Raw genomic sequence first — 12,792 nt, forward strand, 5'->3', positions numbered from 1 at the left:
GCATAAATATTTACAATTGTTATATCTTCTTCTTGGATCAATCCCTTGATCATTATGTAGTGTCCTTCTTTGTCTCTTCTAGTAGTCTTTTTTGTCTATTTTGTCTGATATGAGAATTGCTATTTTGTCTATTTTGTCTGATATGAGTCTATTTTGTCTATTTTGTCTGATATGAGAATTGCTACTCCAGCTTTCTTTTGGTTTCCATTTGCATGGAATATCATTTTCCATCCCCTTACTTTCATTCTGTATGTGTGTCTAGGTCTGAAGTGGGTCTCTTGTAGACAGCATGTATATGGGTCTTGTTTTTGTATCCATTCAGCCAATCTGTGTCTTTTGGTGGGAGCATTTAGTCCATTTACATTTAAGGTAATTATCGATATGTATGTTCCTATTCCCATTTTCTTAATTGTTTTGGGTTCGTTATTGTAGGTCTATTCCTTCTGTTGTGTTTCTTGCCTAGAGAAGTTCCTTTAGCATTTGTTGTAAAGCTGGTTTGGTGGTGCTGAACTCTCAGCTTTTGCTTGTCTGTAAAGGTTTTAATTTCTCCATCAAATCTGAATGAGATCCTTGCTGGGTAGAGTAATCTTGGTTGCAATTTTCTCTCCTTCATCACTTTAAATATGTCCTGCCAGTCCCTTCTGGCTTGCAGAGTTTCTGCTGAAAGATCAGCTGTTAACCTTATGGGGATTCCCTTGTGTGTTATTTGTTGTTTTTCCCTTGCTGCTTTTAATATGTTTTCTTTGTATTTAATTTTTGACAGTTTGATTAATATGTGTCTTGGCATATTTCTCCTTGGATTTATCCTGTATGGGACTCTCTCTGCCTCCTGGACTTGACTGACTATTTCCTTTACCATATTAGGGAAGTTTTCAATTATAATCTCATCAAATATTTTCTCAGTCCCTTTCTTTTTCTCTTCTTCTTCTGGAACCCCTATAATTCAAATGTTGGTGTGTTTAATGTTGTTCCAGAGGTCTCTGAGACCGTCCTCAGTTCTTTTCATTCTTTTTTCTTTCTTCTGCTCTGCATCAGTTATTTCCACTATTTTATCTTCCACGTCACTTATCCGTTCTTCTGCCTCAGTTATTCTGCTACTGATCCCATCTAGAGTATTTTTCATTTCATTTATTGTGTTTTTAATCATTGCTTGATTCATCTTTAGTTCTTCTAGGTCCTTGTTAACTGTTTCTTGCATTTTGTCTATTCTATTTCCAAGATTTTGGATCATCTTTACTATCATTATTCTGAATTCTTTTTCAGGTAGACTGCCTATTTCCTCTTCATTTGTTAGGTCTGGTGGGTTTTTATCTTGCTCCTTTTCCTGCTCTGTGTTTTTCTGTCTTCTCATTTTGCTTATCTTACTGTGTTTGGGCTCTCCTTTTTGCAGGCTGCAGGTTCTTAGTTCCTATTGTTTTTGGTGTCTGTCCCCAGTGGCTAAGGTTGGTTCAGTGGTTTGTGTAGGCTTCCTGGTGGAGGGGACTAGTGCCTGTGTTCTGGTGGATGAGGCTGGATCTTGTCTTTCTGGTGGGCAGGTCCACGTCTGGTGGTGTGTTTTGGGGTGTCTGTGGACTTTTTATGATTTTAGGCAGCCTCTCTGCTAATGGGTGGCGTTGTGTTCCTGTCTTGCTAGTTGTTTGGCATAGGGTGTCTAGCACTGTAGCTTGCTGGTCTTTGAGTGAAGCTGGGTGCTGGTGTTGAGATGGAGATCTCTGGAAGATTTTCGCCGTTTGATATTATGTAGAGCTGGGAGGTCTCTTGTGGACCAGTGTCCTGAAGTTGGCTCTCCCACCTCAGAGGCACAGCACTGACTCCTGGCTCCTCAATTTGGGATGATTTGTTGTCCATTCATGTATTCCACGGATGCAGGGTACAGTACATCAAGTTGATTGTGGAGCTTTAATCCGCTGCTTCTGAGGCTGCTGGGAGAGATTTCCCTTTCTCTTCTTTGTTCTCACAGCTCCCGGGTCTCAGCTTTGGATTTGGCCCCGTCTCTCCATGTAGGTCGCTGGAGGGCGTCTGTTCTTCGCTCAGACAGGACGGGGTTAAAGGAGCCGCTGATTCGGGGACTCTGGCTCACTCAGGCCAGGGGGAGGGAGGGGCACGGAGGGCGGGGCGAGCCTGCGGCGTCAGAGGCCAGCGTGACGTTGCACCAGCCCGAGGCGTGCCGTGCGCTCTCCCGGGTAAGTCGTACCTGCATCCCGGGACCCCGGCAGTGACGGGCTGCACAGGCTCCCCGGAAGGGGGGCGTGGACAGTGACCTGCGCTCGCACACAGGCCTCGTGGCGGCGGCAGCAGCCCCAGCGTCCCACGCCCGTCTCTGGGGTCCGCACTTTTAGCCGCGGCTCGTGCCCGTCTCTGGGGCTCCTTTAAGCAGCGCTCTTAATCCCCTCTCCTCGCGCACCAGGAAACAAAGAGGGGAGAAAAAGTCTCTTACCTCTTCGGCAGGTCCAGACATTTCCCCGGACTCCCTCCCGGCTAGCTGTGGCGCACTAGCCCCTTCAGGCTGCGTTCATGCCGCCAACCACAGTCCTCTCCCTGCGCTCCGACCGAAGCCCGAGCCTCAGCTCCCAGCCCCACCCGCCGGGGACAAGCCTCTCCGGCTGGTGAGTGCCGGTCGGCACCGATGCTCTGTGCGGGAATCTCTCCGCTTTGCCCTACCCAGGTATGTGGGGAGTTTCTTGCCTTTTGGGAGGTCTGAGGTCTTCTGCCAGCGTTCAGTGGGTGTTCTGTAGGAGTTGTTCCACGTGTAGCTGTATTTCTGGTGTATCTGTGGGGAGGAAGGTGATCTCCGCGTCCTATTTTTAATTTTTAAAAATTGAAGCATTGTTGATTTACAGTGTTGTGTTAATTACTGCTGTACAGCAAAGTGACTCAGTTATACATATGTATATACATACTTTTTCATATTCTTTTCTGTTATGGTTGATCACAGGCTATTGAATATAGTTCCCTGTGCTATACAGTAGGACCTGGTTGGTTTATCCATCCTATATGTACCAGTTTGCATCTGCTAGTCCCAAACTCCCAACCCATCCCTCCCCACATTCCCTTCCCCCTGGCAACCACAAGTCTGTGAGTCTTTCTGTTTCATAGATAAGTTCATTTGTGTCATATTTTAGATTCCACATATATGGTATCATGTGGTATTTGCCTTTCTCTTTCTGATTCACTTCGCTTAGGATGATCATCTCTAGGTCCATCCATGTTGCTGCAAATGGCATTATGTCATTCTTTTTTATGGCTGAGTATTCCATTATATACATATACTGCATCTTCTTTATCCATTCATCTGTTGACGGACATTGAGGTTGTTTCCATGTCTTGGCTATCGTAAATAGTGCTGCTATGAACATAGGGGTGCCTGTATCTTTTTAAATTATAGTTTTGTCCAGATACCTGCCCAGGAGTGGGATTGCTGGATCATTTGGCAACTCTATTTTTAGTTTTTTAAGGAGCCTCCATACTGTTTCCCATAGTGGCTGTACCAATTTACATTTCCACCAACAGTGTAGGAGGGTTTCCTTTTCTCCACACCCTCTCTATATGTTTCAGAAAATTTTTTAAGTAGAACAATGATGTGAAATATTTAAAAAGCAATCTTAGCAGTAAAACTCAATGATATCCCAGCATTTTGTGTGTATCTGGTAATTTAATAATATTTTGTTGTAAATCTGTAAAAGAAGGAGTCTCCTATCTCTTCTGTTACAATGCACTGTTGCTTTGGCATTTTGCAATAATTTCACTTTTTCAGTGAAACTTTTTTTCAACCACATATGTAAATGGAAAATGCTACAAATAAATAATTTAGATTCTTTCTAAAGAAATAAGTATAAAAGTCTTAATGGATCCAATTCTTTTTCAGTTACCCTAGTAAAATTATGCTTTACTCCTGAAGTTAATTTTTCACTTAATTAATTCTTCTTGAATTAGCTAATATGTTCCATTTTTTTAAAAAAATGGATAAATCACAGAAAATGGTATTATAAAGGACATATAGATGTTTAAATGTCATCATCAAATGTTTTAAAGAGCTTTTAATTGGGAGTGCTTTTTCAAATCAACAATTTAAGCTAATCATTTTCTAATTGCTGCAAAAACAGAAGATCCGGGAATTCTGTTGCCAAGCTAACTTTAAAATTGTGTAAAACTCTCTATTAACTCCCATTAAACTTTCTTTTACTTTAATAATCTCATTTCCTTCCAGCTTAAGATGGATTTCATTTAAGTTTTAAAATATATTTTAGAGGAATTCATGTAATTTCACAACATTTTAATTCTTTTCCTTAATTTTTCATTTGATAGAATAAAAAATCAATAATAGTATTCAACAGTAGTATCAAACATGAAACCACCAAGCTCAAATAATTTTCTTTGGAGGATCAACTTATTTCCTTTGTAGGATAAGATATACAAACTCTTCTTCATATCTTTGTGTATTTTACAAAATACTCTATCATTTAAGGGGTTACTCTTAATTTTATGAATAAAACTAATAGCATCTACTGATTTGTTGAATTTCTCACTACAATTCTTAGCAATTAATGGTCAAGGAATAATACAATGAGTTGGTAAAACACTTGGTTCTACTTTTTAAAAACTGCTGTAAACCTATGTGGCTAAGCAATGAGGTGCAACTTTACCTTTTGTATAAGTAACATTGGGAAAGGTAATACTTTCCCTGTTAATTAATTGTAAAGGTTTTGTACATTGACAGCTTTTCTATATTATTAGTAATCAAAAAGTCATTTCTTATATTACTTTTTCTCCTTAAAACTGTTGTATAAGTCCTCATTATTACACAGAAGTCTTGTTCATTTGACTATTAATTACACAGCTGACTTTTGCCATTTTTCACCATCTTATTGGTTATTCTTAAAACAGTACTATTCATTAATGGAAGACAATACATTATTTCACTTAGTTTTGTTTTCCTCCATCACATTAAGAAGGCTATCATACACCCAGTAGGATCACCTTTTCTGCAACATTGGGTGCCTTATTCCATCTGTGATCATTTGTGCTATTTGATGATCCTTCTGATTAGAAGAGTTTTTAAAACTTTCAGTGGCAATATTTACAGTTTTCAAACCTCTTTATATTCTTACAAAGATTGATAACTTTTTTGCCAACTTTATTAATGTGTTTCTTATAAAATGTTCAGTTCATCTTGTCAGGTTCATTTCTTCAGATTAAAAAAAATGCAGAAAAAAAGCACAGCTATTTTTGCAGGGCTGAGAGCTGGTTTATTCCAATATGGACATAGCAGTTGTTAAATAATAAAATATTCCCATTCCAGTTGGTAAATAACCTCTGTTCCGAGTCTCAGAGTTTTTAAAGCAGTGTGTTCAGATATACTTTGTGTTTGTATATGGAACAGAAATAGAATCTGGGCTCAGGTGTTTGTGAGCAGGTATAATGTATTTTTTTCTTATCCACATGACTGGAGAAATATTTGAATATTTGGAGGAATGTGGGACAATTTTTTTGTAGTGCTGGACTGTCTAGCATCCCTGGTCTCACACTAAACAGCAACAGTGTTTCTCAGACATTGGGACAATCAAAAAATGTGTCTCCAATTTCCAAAGTTTTCCATGAAGGGCAACTGTCCCTGTTGAGAAATATTGGATTAATTTATATTATAAATACTAGTATATCCCCTGCTTTGGCCCATCAAGAAGACTTGAGTCAAAACATTTAGCTTTAGTTGTTCTCTTTGAAAAGCCAGAAAAGAATAATCTGTTTTATTTCCATATAAACACAGAATGTGAGCCAAATGAGACCAAAACTGCAGGGTGGGGGACAGGCAAGAGGATTTAGCAATAAGGACATTATTTGAAATAAGAAACATTGTGAGCATATGTGATTTTTCCATAATCATAACAATAATAAAAGAGGTATAATTTATTGAAGAATTACTTTGTGCCAGGCTCTGTGATCATTATTTTACATTTTTGAATTTTATTTGATCCTATCAACAGCCTAATCAAGAGTAGGTATTGCTATCCACTTTAGAGGAAAGGTATTTTCTTAGGAAATCTGCCTGCTGTGTGCTCTCAGCCTGATGGCTGGCTTCCAAGCAGGGAGGCTGTCTGAGGATGGGGGTTTGGGGCTGGTTGATTCTTCCCAGGATATATACAGTGTGAATGGCTGAGAGAACAGCCAACATCATCTATGGTGATTTTCTGCCCCACTATAAGTTAGGACCTTGATTTTTCAAAGATTGTATGTGCAGTTTCTATTTTATATAAGTCTCTTCCTCTCAATTTCCGAAATTGAGCCAACCATGTATTATGTTTTAGCAGTTTGTCATGCCACTCCTTGAATTCTTGGACTGATTACCAGAGTTTTGTTTTTATGTAGGAGTAATTAAGCTCTTTCAGTATCTGATTATTTCTGAAAATAGAAATTGCTATCTGCAGATAAATGATTTCTAGCAGAAACTTGGAGCATCAACATGTTGGATAGAAAGAAGCCATTTAGTCCTAATATTTGTTGGTTAAAATAATGTCTTTGTTAATCTCTATCATTTGGAAATGAAATGTTGATTCTTCCCCGAGATTCAGATCTGTTGATGTGTTATTTTTTTTTTATTTATTTTTTTTTTGCTGTACGCGGGCCTCTCACTGCTGTGGCCTCTCCCGTTGTGGAGCACAGGCTCCGGACACACAGGCTCCGCGGCCATGGCTCGCGGGCCCAGCCGCTCCGCGGCATGTGGGATCTTCCGGGATCGGGGCACGAACCCGTGTCCCCTGCATCGGCAGGCGGACTCTCAACCACTGCGCCACCAGGGAAGCCCTGTTGATGTGTTATTGATAGTGATATTTAGACTAAAAAATATGTAATATGTGGCAAAAAGAGCATGTTATTTAGACTTCAGGCAAATGTATTCTAATTGTGTAATGGCTTTAATAACTAAAGAAGTACTGTTAGTGCCTCAGTAAAAGAAGTTTTGGTGAGGATAACCAGGCCCCTATTAAATGAGATGCTTCAGGTATAGAAATCTTAAGCAGTTTTAACCTTATCTCTAACTTTACCTCTCCTATGACAAGAGGTGTTTATATTAAAAACAAACAAACAAACAACAAACGTTAGTTGCTTTATTATTTCTTATCAATGTTCTCGGGAAAATAGAAGTTAATGAGGAGAGAAAGTGCAGTTGATACACGTACTCACAAATTTGTCTTCTGAACTATTGGAAAAGATTAAGAAGCTCTGACACCATAGTGTCTTCTGGTGATGAAATCTCTCACTATCAGCCCAGTTCAGACTAATATTTAATGAATGACAAGATGGTCAGGATGTGGGCTCCAAAGGCTAATATAATTTCAAAGGTCAGAGTCTATCTCTGGGGTGAGTAGGGTGGTGAGCCGTCAGGAACCCTGGGAATAATTAGTTGAAATACATGTGTGTGCAAGACTGGAGAAGAAGTGTCTTGAGTAGTTAAAGAGTGTTCCAAGAATTGGGAACACATATACAAAAGCTTTGTGTGGAGTGTGTGGCACAGCCTGACCACAGGGACAAGCAACCCAAGGCTGTAAATGGGTAGTGTTGGCACCTTCCTGTGGTCTCTTCTGGGATCTGGTCCCAAACACTGCTTTGGTTCCCAGACTGTCCCCTAAATTATTAGATATAGGTAAACCTTCAGTATAAAGCTGACAGATCCAACTTGCTTGTACATTTTTAATTTAGGGGCAAATTAGCTGCCAAGGCTGAAATTTTATAAGATGATTGGAAATATGTGATCTATTTTTAAATATCTGGGGGTATTTTAGCCCAAACTTGGTAGAAAACAGAGGCAGCAGAAGCTTTCATCTTTGAATACAAGTTGTCAGTCGGTATTCGTGGGGGGACTGGTTCTAGGACCCCAGTAGATACCCGAATCTGCGGATGCTCAAGTCCCTTCTATAAAATAGCGTAGTGCACTCGGCCTGGCGCATCCTCCCCACAAATGCCCCTCCTCGGGTCCTGCATCCCCAGCAATGTGAGAAGACTGTACTTAATTTGGGAGTGCAATCCCAGAGAAGAAGGAGAGAGGGAAATAGAAAATAAGGCAGAGGAAAAGAGGGGGGGAGTGCCAGGAAGTGCATTGCAGAGCTGGCCACATTTGATATCAAGAGCAACTGACTGCTGTACCTTGCACGGGCATTTTCTGAGAGGCCATATGAACTACTGCATTTTAGGAAAGAAGAATTTATCTGATAAGCCCCATTTCCCATTGGTCAAAGATATACCTCACAGGATATTAAATCTTCACAAGATATTAACTCCATATTTCCGGGGTGTATTCACTTGATCTTTAAGAAGGTCCTTGGCTTCTCCCGCTTTAGCAGCAATGGCGAAGTTGGGGGAGGAGGGAAGAGGCATGGGCTGTGGGCATGAGGCATTTCAGATAGATAATGGAAAGTAACTGAAAACAATTTGGTGTAACATTACAGAAGTGTATTAACTCAGGTAAGAGAAAGTCCAGAAGTTGGTGGATTCAGCAGTTGAAACATGTTCAAGCTTTCTGCTTCCAAATAGGCTACCATCGGCCCAGATTTCTTCCTTCCCTCCTTCCTCTTTTTTTTTTTTTGAGAAATAGTCATATGTCATATGTTCCAACATCATAAAATTTTCCTATTTCTCTTTATACATCAACTTTGTCACCCCAAGATTAAAAATTCAACTGTTTTGTCAGCTGTTTCACAACTTCATAAGTTGCCAATTTCTCAGATTAAAAAATTAGTTGGGTTCTCATTTATTTCTTCCTTATATTTTCCACTCAAATAAATTCACATTTTACACTCCTTTATTTGCCTTACCTCCTCTTCCTGTATCATATTTTGTACATTTAAGATGCTTTGTTGCACATTGTGAAAATGACTATACTATCCAAAGCAATCTATAGACTTAATGCAGTCCCTATCAAACTACAACTGGCATTTTTCACAGAACTAGAACAAAAATTTCACAATTTGTATGGAAACACAAAAGACCCCGAATAGCCAAAGCAATCATAAGAAAGAAAAATGGAGCTGGAGGAATCAGGCTCCCTGACTTCAGACTATACTACAAAGCTACAGTAATCAAGACAGTATGGTACTGGCATAAAAACAGAAATATAGATCAATAGGACAGGATAGAAAGCCCAGAGATAAACCCACACACATATGGTCACCTTATCTTTGATAAAGGAGGCAAGAATATACAATGGAGAAAAGACAACCTCTTCAATAAGTGGTGCTGGGAAAAGTGGACAGGGACATGTAAAAGTATGAGATTAGATCACTCCCTAACACCATACACAAAAATAAGCTCAAAATGGATTAAAGACCTAAATGTAAGGTCAGACACTATCAAACTCTTAGAGGAAAACATAGGCAGAACACTCTATGACATAAATCACAGCAAGATCCTTTTTGACCCACCTCCTAGAGAAATGGAAATAAAACCAAAAATGAACAAATGGGACCTCATGAAACTTAAAAGCTTTTGCACAGCAAAGGAAACCATAAAGAAGACGAAAAGACAACCCTCAGAATGGGAGAAAATATTTGCAAATGAAGCAACTGACAAAGGATTAATCTCCAAAATTTACAAGCAGCTCAATATTAAAAAAACAAACAACCCAATCCAAAAATGGGCAGAAGACCTAAATAGACATTTCCCCAAAGAAGATATACAGATTGCCAACAAACATATGAAAGAATGCTCAACATCATTAATCATTAGAGAAATGCAAATCAAAACTATAATACGATATCATCTCACACTGGTCAGAATGGCCATCATCAAAAAATCTACAAACAATAAATGCTGGAGTGAGTGTGGAGAAAAGGGAACCCTCATACACTGTTGGTGGGAATGTAAATTGATACAGCCACTATGGAGAACAGTATGGAGGTTCCTTAAAAAACTAAAAACAGAACTACCATATGACCCAGCAATCCCACTACTGGTCATATACCCTGAGAAAACCATAATTCAAGAAGAGTCATGTACCAAAATGTTCATTGCAGCTCTATTTACAATAGGCAGGACATGGAAGCAACCTAAGTGTCCATCGACAGAAGAATGGATAAAGAAGATGTGGCACATATATACAATGGAATATTACAGCCATAAAAAGAAATAAAATTGAGTTATTTGTAGTGAGGTGGATGGACCTAGAGTCTGTCATACAGAGTGAAGTAAGTCAGAAAGAAAAACAAATACCGTACGTATGCTAACACATATATATAGAATCTAAAAAAAAAAAAAAGGTCATGAAGAACCTAGGGGCAAGACGGGAATAATAAAGATGCAGACCTACTAGCGAATGGACTTGAGGACATGGGGAGGGGGGAGGGTAAGCTGGGACGAATTGAGAGAGTGGTAGTGTATATATGGACATATATACACTACCCAATGTAAAATAGATAGCTAGTGAGAAGCTGTCGCATAGCACAAGAAGATCAGCTCGGTGCTTTGTGACTAGCTAGAAGGGTGGGATAGGGAGGGTGGGAGGCAGGGAGACGCAAGAGAGAAGAGATATGGGGATATATATATATATATATATATATATATATAGCTGATTCACTTTGTTATAAAGCAGAAACTAACATCCCATTGTAAAGCAATTATACTCCACTAAAAATGTTAAGAAAAAAAAGATGCTTTGTTGCAAACAATGGTAAAATTGTGGCTAACTTAAGTAAAAATTGAATTTATTAAAACTCTAGGCTGACAGAATCTATGGGGAAGCTGGAAAAACAACTTGGGCAAAAACCATGACAAGTAAATCACAGCCAAAATTCTGCCACAGGATGGTCTACCTAGAATATCACTGCTGGTAGCTTTGCCACCTTGTACCTGTCCCCAGACAACTGGACCCGCTGTTCCTGCCAAGTCCCTCCGCATGTCGAACCGCCTCACGCATCCATTGGGTAATGATGTCTCATCATTACTCTTTGCTGAAAATCATAAAAAGTCAATAATACTTTCATTTCAGAAGTAGAGACCTTTTTAACTGAATTGATTTTTTTCAGTCCCTGTTGTCTATAGAGACCTGGTTTTTCAAACAATGAATCTTAAACATTATCCAATAGGAAACTTAATTATTATGTAAGCTGTTTCCCTGTTGGGGTTTCACTACAAACGATTGATGTTTTCTCCCCATTGGTTTTACTTCAGTTTTAATCAAATATAATCAGATAATTTGAATTTTCTGCCAGAGTATTTGACATATTTGCTGGCAACTAAATGAATACATTTATTGAGTGTGCATAGCTTAAAATTTTCTGGTGATAGTGTTTATTGATTTGCTCTTTTGTAATTAAATCAAATAAGCTAACATTTCTAGGTACCCAAGCAGAGAGAACATGACTTAAACATTTATTGGACTGGATTTGTTATTTTGTGAAATTGTGCTGATGGACACACTGAACCATGCAAGATGAGATATGAAATGTAATAAACCTCACATATTAGCCACAGAGCAAAATATACTTTTATCTAAGCTGTCCAGACTTTTTAGCACCACCTGAGGAGGAAAAGGCCTGAGTAATGCTGGCTTATATTACCCGTACAAGTGTGATTACAGCTAGAAAAAAATGGATTCTTTTCAGCCAGAGGGGTTTTTCTCCAAGGAACCTCAAAACTGTGACTACATTTTGCAGATGTTTTCAATGTATTTAGTTAAAGAAAAACAGTAGAAGTAGTCAATCAAAAAATGTAATTTTGGAAATGGAATCTATAAGACTTACATGAACAAAAGTTGAACTGACTTTTTAATCCTTAACACAGCATTTAAGATGTTATGTTGAACTAGGCAAAATGTTTCATAAATACCTCCATTGAGACTGGGTAAGGGGCTTTCAAAAGGAAGAAACCAGAACACAGAGGGCCATAAAGAATTGCTTGTATTCATAAAGTTAATTAACAGAATCAATGACTAGACTATTTTGTTTTTCATAATGTATAAGGAAACAATCCCCATCAGACCCTTTGCTGTAACCACAGAGTGGCATAAGATGGGCTGTTCATGGATTTGATTCTGCTAAAATTGCATATAGGAAATTCTATCTACATAAATCTAGAAACATAGTCTTTTTTTTTTTTTTCCTAACCAACGAAAAAGACCAGGGCTCAAAGAGTAGTATATTGACATCGGATGTCAATTATACAGGAAATATTTGGAAATGGTATCACTGCATGTTTGGTGACCTTGTTTTAAGGCAAACTGGCAGGAGATTGTCCTCTTTCTACCTGGATGGCGGCACTGGAGGAACAAAATGGGGCCAAGTGAGAGAGCTTTCATCACTCTTTATGAGCATAGCCTTCTGGAAAGGCTGTTTACCTCCTGGTGATACTTCAAAAGAGCCTGTGGAAGCCTGTGGAATGCAGGTTTCCTCCACAAACTTTAAAGGGCTTTGGGAACTACCTGATTTCTCAGGCCAGGATGTATTCTGTACTTGGCAGTAATGAAACTCGCTGAATCAGATCCATTACAGACCCACCGGAGTCTGTGGCTCTTGACCTTGTAAAGATCGGGCACTCCCTTTCAAATGTCTGACATTGTAATCCTAGTTGAGAGGTACAGATTGGGGGTGACCTGTGATTTTCAGGTTTCCTTTTGATCTTCCAGCCCCCCCTCATTTGCTGCCTGGACACATGTGTGTTGCTGCACAGCAACTGTCCCTGAACGTTCCCTAGAGAGCTGCCCACCTGCTCTCTGCGAGCCACCCCTTTGAAGTGATGAGCTTCATTTCACAGGGCGCCCCATCCCCACTCCAGATCCTCCCCCAACCCCTGCTTGTCCTCTTAAATACA

This window comes from Mesoplodon densirostris, chromosome 9, assembly GCF_025265405.1.
Source record: "Mesoplodon densirostris isolate mMesDen1 chromosome 9, mMesDen1 primary haplotype, whole genome shotgun sequence".
Classification (NCBI taxonomy): domain Eukaryota; kingdom Metazoa; phylum Chordata; class Mammalia; order Artiodactyla; family Ziphiidae; genus Mesoplodon; species Mesoplodon densirostris.